Source organism: Equus przewalskii, chromosome 15 (genome assembly GCF_037783145.1).
Source record: "Equus przewalskii isolate Varuska chromosome 15, EquPr2, whole genome shotgun sequence".
Lineage (NCBI taxonomy): Eukaryota > Metazoa > Chordata > Mammalia > Perissodactyla > Equidae > Equus > Equus przewalskii.
In genome coordinates, this window is record NC_091845.1 from 67244341 (window position 1) to 67260627 (window position 16287).

The 16287-nt window shown below is 42.0% G+C and overlaps 1 protein-coding gene across 7 annotated transcripts in view; it reads right to left on the reverse strand.

Annotated features, from left to right (window-relative positions):
• Positions 1-16287, reverse strand: part of LOC103547148 (WAS/WASL-interacting protein family member 3-like) — a 38695-nt gene that overhangs the window by 9926 nt on the left and 12482 nt on the right. For all 7 annotated transcript variants that reach the window (XR_543875.2, XR_011527149.1, XR_011527148.1 and 4 more), the window contains exon 3: positions 14395-14642. The gene's annotated coding sequence lies outside the window, so the exon portion shown is untranslated. The remainder of the gene's footprint in view (positions 1-14394; positions 14643-16287) is intronic.

Consider the following 16287-nt stretch of genomic DNA (forward strand, 5'->3'; position numbering starts at 1 on the left):
TTGACCTCCACTCTTTCCTTGGAGTCCTGGCAGGCTCACTGCGGCCTGTTATTATACTTCTCAGCACTCCTCGCTGACCTAGACTGTCCCCAATCCCCACCTCTCTTGGCCTCTCCCTTCTTGTGAACACCAAAAGCCCTGTAGCAGTGCTTATTTTAGTTATGTTGTCATTGCTCAAAATGGCCTTGGAACCACTCCTTGGAATTCGCCTTCACAGCCTCACACGGTACCTGGCCCAGCATAGGCACTCAGCTAGATATTCCTTAGGGGAATGAATGAAGAACAAGGATTTGCTTCATACTTCATTGTATTAGGATGGATACCTCCTTTTGGGGATTCAGTCTCTTTGCTTTTCCTTTTTCTCAATTTTCTTTGCCATCTGAAAGGTGTGATGTAGAAGGCAGAGATTTAATGTCACCCCAGGAAGAAAGGGTCAAGGAAAATGCCCGAGCTGCTGGGATTCTAGTCCTTGAGGCTCTATGCAAGGGAGCCCTTGTAGCCCCAGAGGGTCCAGCCCTACTCACTATGATTTCACACTGAGGCTTGAGGCCAAACCACCAGAAAGCAATAAAGTGTTCTGGTCCTGGCCTGGTCCTCTATACTTAGGTCGCTTCAGGCTGTTAGTGGCCTGTCCAAATCTCCTTCACTAGCCAGTACACCATCTCCCAGCTGCTGCAGGTGCTCCGGCTAAAAGCTTCCACCTGTGACCTTCTTTGGACAATTGCTATTGGATGAGTTCTATCACCTAGCAAATTTGGGGATGTATCACCTCCACTCTCTCCCAAGCAGTCAATGACTGGTCCCCTTGCCTCAAAAGAGGACAACTCTGTAGTGCAATTTACATTCCAGAGTCCCCATTGATCGGGCCAAGGCAAGAACTGACATGAGCACACATCCCTGCTAGGCTCGTTCCCCTGCCTATCCTGCTTGCCTTACTCCCTTACAGGTTTCTTTCCAGGTCATCCCTCAATAAATTGTGTGCACCTGAAACCCTGTCTCAGGCTCTGCTTCCAGCGAACCTGACCTAAGACAGTGCTCTTGGGATTTAGTGGACAAGTAGCTGAACAATGTCCCTGTGTTCCAGATCCCCAGTGCTCATCAAACACCATCTCGACACCAGCTCAACATGACGTACACTGGAGTCTCCTCCTGGCTGCCATCGGCCCACAGGGGCCCTAGAGCCAAGTCCAAGGGAGAGGGAAAAGGTCTAGAGCTGCGCTGTCTAAAATGGTAGCCTCTAGCTCCAGGTGGCTGCTGAGCACTTCAAATGTGGCTAGTGCAACTGAAAAATGAATGTTGATTTCACTTAGCTTTAATTTTATTTTAAAAAATGAATACTCAAGGGGCTGGCCCCGTGGCCGAGTGGTTAAGTTCGCGCTCTCCGCTGCAGGCGGCCCAGTGTTTCATTAGTTCGAATCCTGGGCGCGGACATGGCACTGCTCATCAGACCACGCTGAGGCAGCGTCCCGCATGCCACAACTAGAAGAACCCACAACAAAGAATACACAACTATGTACCGGGGGGCTTTGGGGAGAAAAAGGAAAAAATAAAATCTTAAAAAAAAAAAAAAAAAAAAAATGAATACTCAAGTTATTGGAAAACTATTAAGCATGTTTGGAACAACTTGAGTGTGGAAATCTATCTCCTTTTCAATTTTTAAATTTTATAAAATCTAAATACAGGTCAAGGATTTCTGATGAAAACAATGTTCAAATTGAGATGCACTGTATGTATAAAAAAATGTACACTAGATTCCAAAGATCTAGTATTTAAAAATAACATAAAAGATAGCATTAATATTTTTAATATTGGTCACATTTTGACATACTATTTTTATTTATTTTAATAAACAAAATGTTATTAAAATTAATTTACATGAAAAATTTCCATAAAAATATGGCTACTAGAAAACTTAAAATTACATATATAATAAGAATATGTAACAATTCCATATGTAATAAGAATCAATGTGAGAACCACAAGGGTCAGGTAGGGCACTGGGGCCCATAATGAAATGTAACCAATAAGGGACTTGGAAACACTGAGCCCCAGAGATGTTGAGATGTCTTAGTTGCTCATATATCCTCTCAGAAAACCCCCGTGTCTCAAGTGGGGTTCCCCAGAAACAGACACAGAAATGAAGATTAATGTGCAAAGCAATTATTAAGGAAGTGCTCCAAGGAGAAGCTGGTGGGAAGTGGGGGGGCAGCACAGGGAAGAGCAGAAAGCCAAGCATGGTGTGATTTCAGCAATCCTGCAGAGGGTAGCCTTGGCCTGATCCAAATGGAAAATTCTAGAGTATAAGCTGTACTTCAGAGGTTGTCTCAACTCAAGGTAAGAGAGGTTGGTTTTCATAGTCACCCACCAATCAGTCCTTGGTCAAAGGCCTGCTCAGCAGGGGACATACACTCCTAGGTACCTCCTACTTGCTATACTAGGTAAAGTAGCTCTAATAGCCCAAAGAGAGTGCTCAGAAGAAGAGTTATAGGTATAGACAAAAAGCACAGTGAAGCCAGGGGAGGCGTGACCAGAAACAGTCAAGAAATTTGAGAATTCTGGGCAGTGCATCAACAGTGTTCATTATACTTCACTATGGAAGGTCACCTGGTTAGATCTCTTCCCTGCAGCCTGAAGAGTGTATCTGGATCAGCAATCTTAGGTTCTCTCTTCAGTTTATCTTATGTTTTGCAGACTGTTCTCTACAGAGTTTCTTCTTAGGTCACCATAAATTCAGGAGAACCTAGCTAGTAAGGGATATATGCCCTCTACCCAGCTACAAATGAAGCAGTTCTACCTTTATTTGTTTTACATATTGGGCTTCCACATGAGCTTTTGCTTAAATATAGGTCTCCACAGCTAAAAGAAAGGCTTGAAAACTACTGGGATAGACCATGATCAAAATGAGTGTATTAGTTATCTTTTGCTGCATAACAAATTACCGAAAATTTAGAAGCTTAAAACAATGCACATTCTAATCTTACAGTTTCTGTGGGTCATAAGTCCAGGCACAGCTTAGCTGTACCTCTGCTCAGGGTCTCACAAGGCTGTGATTCAGGTGTTGGCTGAGGCTGTGGTCTCATCAGAGGCTTGACTAGGGAAAGATCGACTTCCAAGCTCCTTCAGGTTGTTGGCAGAATTCATCTCCTTGTAGTTGTAGAACTGAGGGCCTGTTTTCTTGCTGGCTGTCAATGGGGGCTACTCCCAGCAAATAAAGGCTGCCCAAAGTTCCTTGCCATATGGCGGCCTCTATAGGCCCTCTCATGACATGGCAGCTTACCTCTTCAAGGCAGTAATGAAGAGTCTCTCTAGCGCATGCCAGCAAGACAGAGCTTACAATAACATAATCATGAGAATAACATCCCATCACCCTTGCCATATTCCAGAGCAAGTCCCTGGTCCCACCCACATTCAAAGGGAGGAGATTATACAAGGCATGAAAATGGGCCCATATTAGTGTCTACCACAAGGATTATGGAAGAAGGATGTTTAAGAGGAGGCCTCTTGGTAAAAGATGCAAAAGCCTTCCTGTGGTATAGGAGAAAGAACTGTTTCACTCCTAATTCTTCCATTCACACCAACCTGGTCTTAAGCAAGCAAGCAAGGTCTTTCCTCTGGTTACCCTGAATGATTTTGATTTATTGCTTGCTTTCCGACCTGTCAAATCTGCGTGCATTTTGACAACCCAGTCTCACCTGTCTATGGACCACAGATTCAGTCTTGGTCTCTCCCTGGCTGGTTATGTGGCCTTGCCCTAGCTCTGCCTTCTTACAGCTATTGCCTCTGGTCCCATACGAATAACCTTTTTCCAGTTAATTTCCTACCTCAGTTTTCATATATTTGATCATAACTGTCATAAGTGAAAAGGCTAAAGCTCACTGGGTCAAATGTTATACATTATAATTATTAAACAAGCAAATTTTGGTTAAATTTCTTTAGCTAAAAGAAGCTATTTTAGATTAATTATACTTGATTGCCTTGATAAATTTGACATCATTTAGATTTTTTTTTAACCTTGTGGTAATTTTTTTCAAAACCTATAGGACACTAGCTTTACAAAATTTGGCTGGCATTACTAAAAATCATATTTTTCTGAAAGCTTGTTGGATTTAGAGCTCACATTTTGTGTAAAACTGTAGACTTTGATGCTTAATATCTCCAATCTATTCTCTCTCTTTCTAAGGTCTTAAAGTGTCATTATACTTTATTTCACCACTGGAAACAGTTAATAGTAAACATCAGGGAATGAAACAATAACATATTATTCCTTCAGCATTATCAGAAAGAAAAAAAAACCCTAAGAATTCACCAGAGAAACAAAAAGAATTTGAGAGCTGAAGATCATTTCAGAGACTGACTAAGCAGGGATGGCAAATATTTAGCACAGATGCCTCAACTCCTCCAACCTTGCCCACGACAGACATCATCAATCAATCACTATATTCTGCTGAGTCTGAACAGAGCTTTAGAGTTCTTCTCAACTCCTGGAAACTACTACTGATTTGGACAGGATTCTTCAGTTACAAGTAATAGAAACCAACTTGAGCAACCCTGAGCAAATAAGGAGGAATTTCCTACAAACATACAAGGGTATCCCAAAAAAGTCAAACACAAGAATTCAGCTAGGTCTCAGGAATCAGAAAGCCATCAGGACTGTCCCTTATCTCTGCATGTTTCTGCCTGTTTATTTCACTTTTTCTCTCTGTAGTCAGGCTTTCTCTGCATCTCCAAGCTGCTTGAGGTCACGCGGCCATTCATAGCATGCATATTTATTTATTCTAGTTACAGTCTCTTACAGAAATTGTATCTGAATCTCAGCATCAACTTTCGAAGGGAGAGACTGACTGACTCTGCTTGGGTCAGGTGACGACTCCTAGCCCAATCAGTCATAATCAAAAAGGAAGTGGCTACCTAATGCCCACTCCTGTGGAATGAGGAGCAGTGCTTGGAGAGGGTAGGGATGGCTTACAGCCTGCGCAGACAACCCAGAGATGTTGTCCTTTACAAGGATCAATCAATAGGCAGTAGCACAAGAGATGAAACCTATTTTCTCATCAGGATCTAGATCAGTGCCAAGCAATAGAACTTCTGTTGATAACGGAAATGTTCTATATCTGCGCTCTCCAACATGACAGCCATTCACCACATGTGAGCTATTGAGCACTTGAAAGTGTATGAGGAACTGAATTTTTAATCTTAGTTATTTTTAATTAATTTAAATTTAAATACATAGCAAGTGGCTACCCTATTAAACAGTATAAATCTAGGCCTTCCCAGTTTAAAGATAAGGAAACTGAGCTCCTAGACCACATAGCTAGTTAATGAGGCAACTGGAACTAAAAGCTTGGTCTCTCTCTCTTTTCAATTTTCCATCCTATTAATTGGCATTGAGGAATCTGCATAAATGATTTTCACAGATATTTCAAATTTGCCATTTTAAATGTCCATACCTAACCAGTCCTTGATGGAAAGCTTTCTGAAATGCATTGCATACTTCCCCGATGTAGAAAAAGGCCAATTACATGGCCATAATTGCAGACTTTTCTTAATAACACAGAGTTGTAATTGTGAACCTCTCTTGTCACTCTGGGCTATAATAATGAGGTCCTCGGAACAGGGACTAGGGAGACTCACAGGGCTGTCTTCCCCACACTTATGTCTCTAAGCTGGGGGTGATTCGGTTGCTTCCTCTCTCCTTGTCACATCTTGATGTGGTAGCTTCTGACAGCATCCCACCTCCCTTCACAAGCTCGGTAACGAACCAACCACAGGAAGTTGATCCATCAGTGGGCTTAATTTCACCCACAATTCTAAACCATTAGGCTTGGGGGAGTTTCACAATTGAGTCAGGTACACAGAGTTTTGTACAAAATTTTCCACAATACACAGTTTTTTTCTTAAAGGTCTATAATGATGCATGTCTCATAAAAGCTGATTGTGGGATAAATGCTATGGAGTTTGTGCCACTCTGGATATGTCAATACTGTGATGTCTAGGGTACCAAGGCAGGATAGGATTGTGCACAAAATATTTTGAGAAATGAGACTGCAACTAGGTATGGATGATCTTAGATTACTTTCCTGAGCTGTTTCTCCATAGCGTATTCTCAGGTCATGGAATAGGAACAGTTTTATGTCTTCTGAAAATATTCAAAAGCCAAAGTGAATTTTAAGAGCACTAAGAGAAATAATAATAAATTCGTTTCAGTACTTTCTACATACACAGAGGCCAGACTAGCAGTAATTGTATCTATGCAAAACATATCTGAGTGCATGGGAGCCAGAAAGGGCTCAAAGGAAGGGGAAAAGTTGTCACAAAGCCCATGCATTAGAGCCCATGGCCTATGGCCAGGGAAACAAGACACTGATGGCCTTCAGCCTAGGTCTTATGCTCCACTCCCGGAGCCGGGACTGAGGGTGTGTGAGAAGGGTGGTTCAGGAGGAAATCTGGGTTCTGCTTCCTGGACCACCAAAAGCCAGTAAATGACTAGGCCCTCTGTTCACTACCTCTGGGAAGAATATATTCCATTTTAGAAATATTCTCTTACATAATTAAAATGTCGGGTTTTTGGCATCTATGAGGGTAGCTTTCAGTTACCTGGAAAAATTGTTTATGTAAAGGCACCACCACCAGACAGGTGTTTTGTATTTTTACTTGGCATTCTGGAACAGCTTGAGGATTTGCTCAAGGGAAGCACTCATATTGCCTATACGCTGCTTTAGAAAATAACGTCACTGACACGTTCATCGGCCCATTAGTTATTTATAGGCAAGTTTGATTATCCGCGAGGCAGGTTCCTGGCACAGTTTGCAGCCCTCTGTTTGCCTTTCTCACCTCCCACTGACACACGTTTGCTGCAGCTTGTAGCAACTTAGCATTTCCCCCAAGTCACAGCTCCCCTGCCCCCAGTACCAGCTCAGCCGAACCCCCCAAGATGTCTACAAACCAAAACAACAGTTACCCACCTCTCTCCCAACCTTCCCAAGAACGGTATGAGCTCACCAGAAAGAACTCGGGGGGGCCTGTGGACGGAGGCTGCTGCACAGCAGGCAGACCGCCGCAGAGCTTCTGTGTGCCCGTGGCCTGGAGGCTGGAGAGAGGTTGCTACCCAGAGCCGGGCCGGGATACTCAATAGCTTCCCATCTCATTTCACAGTGTGGCATCGTTTTGTCGTTTGAAATGTTAGGTATTCCCAAGACACGTGACACACCCTCCTCTCCTCAAATTCCAGAGGAGTACAAAAACAAATTCCTAAGTGCCGTCAGAACTATCTCTTTTCTGTCTGCACTTTGGGCCTCAGTGAAAGTGACACTGGCACTTTTTTGTAGTGAGGGGTATCTTCTGGGTCTCCTAACTCCTGAGCCAGAGCAGTTTCCATGCTGGCTTAGAGCAGCGGTTCTCAACCTTGGAGCTCTGATGCCTAGGCCTTGGCTCCAGAGATTCTGACTGTAACTGGTCTGAGGTAGAGCCTGAGCATTGGGAGTTTGAAACATCCCCCAAGTGATTCTAAAGTGCAGCCAAGGTTGAGAAGCACTGGCTTAGAGCCTCACTTGGCTAATAGAGATTTCGAGTGTGGCTCTTCAGTCGGGCAGCTGCGGCTCCAGTGATTTAGAATAAATATTTGAATAGGAACGGGAGAAGATGTGCACACACAGAACAATTCAGGAGCTATTGTGCATTGCCAGGGTCAACAGTCATTCACTCATTCACTCAACAAACATTTACTGAGGGCTGCTACTAGGATAGGTGGATGCAAAATTGCATGATGAAGTCACTGACCTCAAGCATATAACAACACTCTGGAGGAAGCATTTGCACGTGTTTTCTGGACCCCCCAGCATCTCCCATAGAGACAGTCCCTCTAGCCCTTCCTCCTTCCTTGTTTATGCCCAGTTAGTGACTCATAAATCCCCTACACTTGCACATGATTTGCCTGAACATATATAATCCTGATGCCTCTGGTCTCTGGTTGCTCTACAGAGTGCAGTTGCTTGAATTATGACAGTTATCTCTGCTAATAAAGTTCACTTTTTTACCGCAGAGTTATAAATACATATGCAGCTTGCATATTCGAGGAGGCATGTGGGAGGAAACGCTGAGCTGTGGGGCCCTTCTAGAACAGAAGCCACTCCCTGGCACCTGCACATACATAACTTTCTTGATATCCCCAAAAAAGGCTTGTCTTCGGGGCTTTCTTATGAAAAAGATTTACTGTAAACAGCCTCAGTGATAAAATCAGAAATTAGCATCCTTGATATTTGCATTCTTTCCCCGGGCCCCCAAATGGATTTCCAGGCCTCAGCTTCCCTTTTCCCAGAGGAAATCTGGTCCCACAGTCTCTGAGGAAGCTGGAATGGCATTAACTGGGGTGTAAAACAACAGCCAAATGGAGATCAGGAAGATGAGCAGCAGGAAGGGGGGATGGCCGATCTTGTAAATTTGAGCCACACAAATAAGTTCGTTAAAATCTAGGATGTGCTCAGGGTGCTGGTAAGGAATATAAAGAAGCAGCAGACACATAAATCTGGCCGATTATCTGGAGGAGAAGAGCTAATGGAGGAATTTTCTAAAAGGAGCTTTAACTTTTAACTAAATGCAGTAACACTATAAATTACCAATCAGCTGACTGTAATTTTACAATTTAGCCTAGAATTTGAACTGCTTGCAGGGAATTGTACCTTGTGGGTAATCACAGGTATGCATGGTGAATGTTACATAGCATATTTCTTTAAAATACGTAGCTAGCTACTTTGGTAACAAATATGTTTATTTGCAAAGAAAATTATGATTATGGTGTGATACAGTATGTAGCAGACACGGCTGGTTGTCTAACCAACAGTTTTTTTCTCATTTTCCTTGCTCGTCAAGCACTGATTTGGGTGGATGGGTTTCAGCCCTCCCCGGTGTGACACAGTTGAGAGTGACTTTATCCCACCCCCAGGATTAAAGGGAAATCCTATGGGCCTACGCCAATCCTGGTGGCCCATTCCTCTCTCCTGGGGCTGGTTTAGGGGTGGGTGTGCTGGATTGTCTGCTGCCAGCATGGTACCACCACCACTCCCTTCTAAGTCTAGGAACCATGCCTCCCAGGAGCACTGTCTCTGTCCTGTTCCAGATTATTGATCACAAGAGGAACTCACGGCAACACCAGAGGATGGTGTTATTCCTCTAGACATGGTTGGAACTGTACAGGTGGGCAGATGAGAGATTCCCACCAGCTTCCTGGCACAGACCTGAGGAATTACACACTTAGGTGTTTCAGGCTGCCGATCTTTCAGGGTCAACTCCTCTGATCTTCAAGGACAGAGTTTCTAAACTCTGCTCCCTCCCTGCTCTCCCAAAAGTTGTGTATGCCCTAAATTCTGTGTTAAGCCTTTTATGTCCAGAAGGCATAGAGCGGCTTTAGTTTTCCATCTTGAACCCTGACTGATAGAGTGGCTACGTGGCCAAGTTCCAGCCAATAGGCTAGAGGGCTTCTCCTTACTCCTGAGAAGGAGACTCTGGAAGAGACAGCCCCTATCTGCCTCTGGAAGACGTGGCATTTCGATGTGATGCCTGGTACAGCTGTCATGATTTGCTGCCAGCCTGAAATGGAGCCAATATGCAAGTAGAAGGCAGAGCCAAGAGAAATGCCCAGCAAGAGGAGCTGGAGTCCTGATGTACTTGCAGCCAATGGCCTTCTAATTGGTGCAGACTCACTCCTTAAGGAAGCAAATGTTAAGATAGTTTGACAGTAGCAGCCATGTTTTCCAAAGATAAGACATTATATACAGTGATTCACACCTGTTCTCCATCTTTTCCTTTTTATACTCTCACCCTCCAGGCAAATGAATACCCAGATAATTTGTCTTGAATATATCACACAAATTTGAAATAGCTTTGTGAATTGTTGTTTGCATGGGCAGATGTGTCTACAGTATTATTGCACCTTTTATTTTTTTCATTCTCTAATTATACTTTAAAATACACTTACATTGCCAAAGCATTAGTATAATTCTATCATTTTGAATTTCTTATTTGACTCATATACAGGCAGCCCTCACTTTGCATGGCAGTGCAGGAGCATAAAAATGATCATGCAAGCTGAAACTGTGCAAAGCAATCTTAATAACCAATAGGAAAAATTACAACCGTTCCATAGAAATGTTTGCCAAAATATTAAAAACTCTGACTTCCATTTATAAGTGTATAGAGAGAGTTTAAAAATGGTAAAACGAATATTTATTTGGTAGATTGTTATTTAAAACATTTGACACATTGATAAAATGTTTTCTTTGTAAAAATTTTATCAAAAGTAGTTTGAACAGTGCTTACCTTCAGAGCATCTTTTCTAATGCCTTGGTAAATTGTCATAGCCTTTCTAAATTTAGATCAGCTTCCAACATTTTATCCTTTCCATTTTCAGTGAAATATCTTGAGAGTTCCTTTAATGTGAAATTTTTGCCAGTGTCATTTCCTCTGGGACACCATCCTTTTTGTCACCCCACTCATTTATGTTGACAAATTTGCCTTCTGGCTGCATAAAGTTTCTTGAATAGCAGCAGTGTCAACATTCTCAATATAGAAACATATATATTATTTGCAGCCAAAATAATCCTGATACAGGAATTATTATTACTATTATTGTTGGAAATTCCATACAAAAACTTCCTGATGAGTTCTAAATCAGAGATAGTGGTAGAATTTGAAGAGAACTGTTCAAACCTCGGAGCCTGCCTCTGGAAAAGTAGAAAAACATGTCATACGAATTCTCCCATCGTATTAAATATTGACTTCCTAAAATGCCATTGTTCTTCTCCAGCTCTCTCTTGTGCACCACACACCTTCTGGATTCGTATTAGAACCTATCTACTCTTCTTGGAAAAAGAAAAGAGGGGCATGAGGCCAATCAAATTCATAAGACACTGATTTACAAATCAGAAGGACAGTTTATTGACTTGAATTAGAAATCAAACTATAAATGTGCACCTGTTATTAAGTGGGAATCTGCATGGTGTGATGAAGAAAATCGGTCCTTGGAGTCAGGCAGACCTAGTTTTGCTCCATGGCTGCATCTCTCACTAGCTACACTGCTTCTTGCAGTACTCTGTTGATAAGGACATTGATGCCATGTCTGGGATCAGTAGGAAAAAAGTCCTGATTAGTTAACTATGTCTGAAACAGTCAAGGCAGGGGAAGCGGGAATGGCTAGTATTGGTATGTATTGTTATGCGTTCTAGTTTTCACTAACCAATGCATTTTCTCTTGATAGGAAAGTCTATTTTCTAAAATTGAAAAATTGCTTTGTGAATATGGACAAAAAAGATGTTTACTGTGTGATCTTTATGGCTAGTATCATTGAGCTATCTTCACAATATAAACACAAATGACTCATGAATTAGAAATGACAATTTGTGGTTCTGGACACCCACTCTCCTGCTCAGAACTGGAGGAAAAACTAGTAGAACGTTGTCTCCTACCCACCCTCCATTTTATATACACCTTATAGACCAGTGCTGTCTGATGGAAATATAATGCAAGCCATATATGTGAGCTACATATTTTAAATTTTCTACTGGCCATATAAACAAAGTAAAAAGTGGGGCCGGCCCTGTGGCTGTGAAGTTTGCGCACTCTGCTTCAGTGGCCCAGGGTTTCACAGTTTGGATCCCAGGTGGGGACATGGCACTGCTCATCAAGCCATGCTGGGGCGGCATCCCACATAGCACAACCAGAGGCACTCACAAGTAGAATATACAACTATGTACTGGGGGTGCTTTGGGGAGAAGAGACAAAAAAGAAGATTGGCAACAGATGTTAGCTCAGTGCCAATCTTAGAAAAAAAAACTCTGACAGAGCTATTAAAAAAAAAAGAAAAAAGTGAAAAGAGAGGATTTTACAAAAATTTTATCATACAGTTTTATTATCTATTATACCTTGTCCTACATAGTCTCACTCTCAGAGGATAATCGTTATATTTAGCTATTGGCCCCAGGTATCTCTGGCCAAGGATTAGTATCTCAGAGCAGGAGACTGGGGCCTGGTTCCCCCAAACCTTAGATCTCTCCAGTCTGCTCTAGAGGCAGACAGCAGCTGCCCAGCCTGGCGTCTGTGGTTCTCTTTGTGGAGCACTGGTCTCTCCACAACCACTGCTCTGTCAGGCCGTCAGCCAAGCAAAACTATTTTTCTGCCTTGGATTCTCTCAAAATTTCCCCCATAATCAGAATTTATTTTTATTTGGACAAAGGACAAGCTTCCTGTTCCTTCTTTAAACTGCATTTGTGGAACACTTACTGGTTTTCTCTAAACCAGCGGTTCTCAAACTTGAGTGAGCATCAGCATGACCTGGAGGGCGTGTTAAAACACAGGTGACCGGCCCACCTCCAGAGTTTCAGATTCAGCAGGTCTGGGGTGGGGCCGGAATATTTGCATTGCTAAAAGCTCCCAGGGGATGGCCAGGCTGTTGGTCCAGGGATCAGACATTGAGAACCACTGATGCATGTCATTCATTTCAGTGAGGAAGAAGATGAGAGGCTTGGGGTATTTGAAAGTGAAAAGCATCATGTTACATCTTTCATCCAAAGTAAGCTGGACCCAATTCTGTGGTTATTCTTCGCCCAGAACCAGCATCTTAGCATGCTGCAAAACCTCCTTTTCCAGGATTTCTCCCTCAAACTCCTGCTAGAGGCAGAGGAACTAGGCCCCTCCTCTGTCCTTCCATAGACCTGTGTTACAGCCCTCTACTGTTCTATGGTGTGTAAGCAACTGGGCGTGCATGGTGACCGTCATGTGCAGCAGGGCTGGGTACCTCTTTCGGCTAGCAGCAGCCTCTCCCTAACACCACAACTTCTCCGAATAGTACTTGATCAAAGAGTGTTGAATCATTGACCGAATGAATGATAGATGTTTGGAAGAGAAGAAGGAGACTATTCACATGTTAGTTAAAATTTTTCCTAAGTGTAAGAGATAACAATGACACAGGAAATTATTAAACAAAAACAACAAAAACATTTGGACCTCCTGAGAGCTCATTATAACTTTAAAATCACAGGCTGTCAAGCACACACAGTTCTAAATATTCATCATGGTTTTACAGGTACAACTTCCATTTGACATGGATGCTGTTAATTAGAGTGATGGACCCAAAGTGTGGTATTACAAAGAAAATGGATTCAGTGCCCTTAAAAACCTGAGTCACAGAGGCCATTCTTTTTTATTTTGGAAAATTTCAAATATATACAAAAATAAAGACGACAATATAATGAATCTTCATGAACCAATCATCCAGATTCACTAATTGTCAACTCATAGCCAATTTTGTTTAATCTGTAACTTCACCCACTTCACCAATCTATGTAATTCTTTTGAAACAACTCCCAGCATCATATCATTTCATCTATAAAAAATTTCAGTGTGTATCTCTAATATATGAAGATTCGTTTAAGAATAAAACCACACTATCATTAGCACACCTAAATAATAATTCCTTAATGTCATCGAATATTCACCCAGTGTTTAAATTTTCCCATTGTTTTATAAACTTTTTCAGTTTATGTATTCAAATCAGAATACAAATAGGTTCATAAATTGCAATTGGTTGATATGCCCAAAGTCCCTCTTTCCAATCACTAGGTTCCTATTCCATCTCTTTTTGTTTTCTTCAAACTTTTCTTGTTAAAGAAACCAGGTTGGTTGTTCTATAAAGTTTCCTACAATCTGGAGTTTGTAGATTATATTCCTGTGGTATCATTTACCCCATTCCCTCCCTCCACTTATAGGTAACAATTTCTTTTGAAAATTTTGTATTTTATCCTTTCATTTAAAAAAGTTAAATAGTAGCATATCATACACACTTTTCTCTGCCTTGCTTTTTTCATTCAACCTTATGTCCTGGTGATCACTCCATGGTAGTTTACAGAGAGTCCCCATTCCTTTTTCATAGCTGCATATTACTCCATCATGTGGATGTGACACAGCTTGTTTCACCAGTCCCCTGCTGATAGACATTTGAGTTGTTTGAATTTTGTTGCTATTACAAATAGTGCTGCAATGCACAGCCAATACACCTCTTTGTATTATCGCCAGGGGATCTTTCAGATAGATTCCTAGAAGGAAAATTGCTGAGACAAAGGATAATTGCATCTGTAATTTTGCTAGAAATTGCAGAAGCTCTGTTTTTAAATGCAACGTATTTCTAGAAGTTTTGTCATAAAATGGACCCTGAAACAGATTCTATTTTAGTTATCTATTGCCATATAACAAATCACCCCTAAAAGCAGTGGCTTAAAACAACAACTATTTATCATTTCTCATGATTGGGCAATTACGGTGGGGCTCCTCAGAGTTGCTCCATGTGGTTGGCTGGAACAGCTTAGCTGGGGCTGGAGAAGTCAAGATGGCTTTACTCATGTTTCTTACCTCAGGTGAAGTGGCTGGAATGGTTGGGTGCTGGCTAGGCTTCTCTCTCTCCATATGGTCTTACATCATCCAGAAGTCCAAGCTTCTTAAAAATGGTGTCCAGATTCCAAGACAGTAAAACTGGAAGTTGCAAGGCTTCTTAAGGCCCAGACCCAAAAGTCAAATGACATCACTTTACTGCATTCTGTTAGCCAAGGCAAGTCTCAAGGCCATCCAGACTCAAGGGGAAGGGAAACAAACTGCATGTCCTGTTGGGAGGAACAACACCCACATATAGAGATAAAAGAAACTGTTGGTGGCCATCTTTGCAGACAATCTACCACAGATCCCAAACTGCATATATGCATCTTATACAGACCATAAGTGTATACCCTGTTCTTATCTACTGCAGTATTCACAGGATCTGTGAAAACGGTCCATAAAGATGGTGAGACGTGAAACACCTCTTTATACCGCTGTGTTAACTGTGTGTAGTGGTAAAGCTCAAGGGGATCCAAAGTGGAGACAACATCTAACAAGGAAAAGGGAGAAAGTCTTGCTTTGAGGCAGGGCATTTGATTACCTATCTAGAACATAAATCTATCAACAGTTATTGTATTCATTCATTCTATTTGTGTTTATTCAAGAACACTGCTCCAAGCTCAAAGAGTACAGTGGTGAGCATAACAGACAAGGTCCTAGCCATTGTGGTACCTACCTTCTAAATGGGGAAATGCAAAACATGATAAGGGATAGAAAGATAAATAAGAGAATATCCTGCCCTTGAAGAAGTTACAATGTAGTTGAAAGTGGAGATGATAAGCAATCATGACCTAGCTAGACTCAAACAGAGATAATGGAAAGACAAACACACTTTGTATAAGTGGAGGGAAACAAACACAGATGAGAGCACCTGCTCTGCGCTATAACACCACAGGAATGTCTGCAGAGGTACAGACAGTAATGAGGAATAGAGCAGTTCAGAGGAAAATGGAGGAAAGGCGGGACCACTGTGGCCTGGGGGAGTCAGGGAAGATTGCATGATGGGAGAGAGGCGTGATGGGGACAAGAGTCTTTCCCTACATATCTGATGACTTATTGGCAAGTCCCAGAGGCTGCTGTGTGATTAAAGGTTCTCACTAACATGGCTTCCCTCCAAGATGGCCTCGTACTACTTGCTGAGAGAGGGAGAAAGAGAAAATGGTGTTTTAAAACTGACTGATTGACCTGGTAGGTAAGGCAGTTCTACATAAAATATCATATTATTCAAAGAATCATATTATTCAAGAATCAAAAGTCTTATGACAGATGTTCAAGGCTTAGTCCTCGGCTCTTATATCTACATGCTCTCCCTGGGTGATCTCAGTCTTGTGGCTTTACATAGCATCTAAATGCCAAAGACCCAGCTGTGACATCTTGCCATACTCATATCTCAACCATTTAATGTACATATCCACTTGGAAGTCTAATAGGTACCATAAACTTCACATGGCCTAAAGTAAATCCTTGATTTTCCCTGGAAAAACTGTGCTCCTCTTCCAGTTTCCCTTTCAGTTAGTGACACCACCAGCACCAACTGGAATCTTTCTTGACTCCTCTCTTTTTCTAACACCCCACATCCAGCCAATCAGCTTGTCCTATTGTTCTACCTTCAGAATGGACCTCAAATTCGACAACTTCTCAACACATACTCCCCTGCATCAAGCTACCATCACCTCTCACCTCCTAACTGAGCTCTTGCTTCCTCTCATGCTCCCTTCAGTCTCTTCCCTACACAAGTGCCAGAGTAAGCTTTTAAAACTAAAAATAAGGTTGTACAATATCCCTCATTAAAATCCTCCAATGGCTTATTACAGCAATTAAATTAAAATTCAAACTTCTAACCTTGGTTTACAAGGCCCTACATTAACCTAG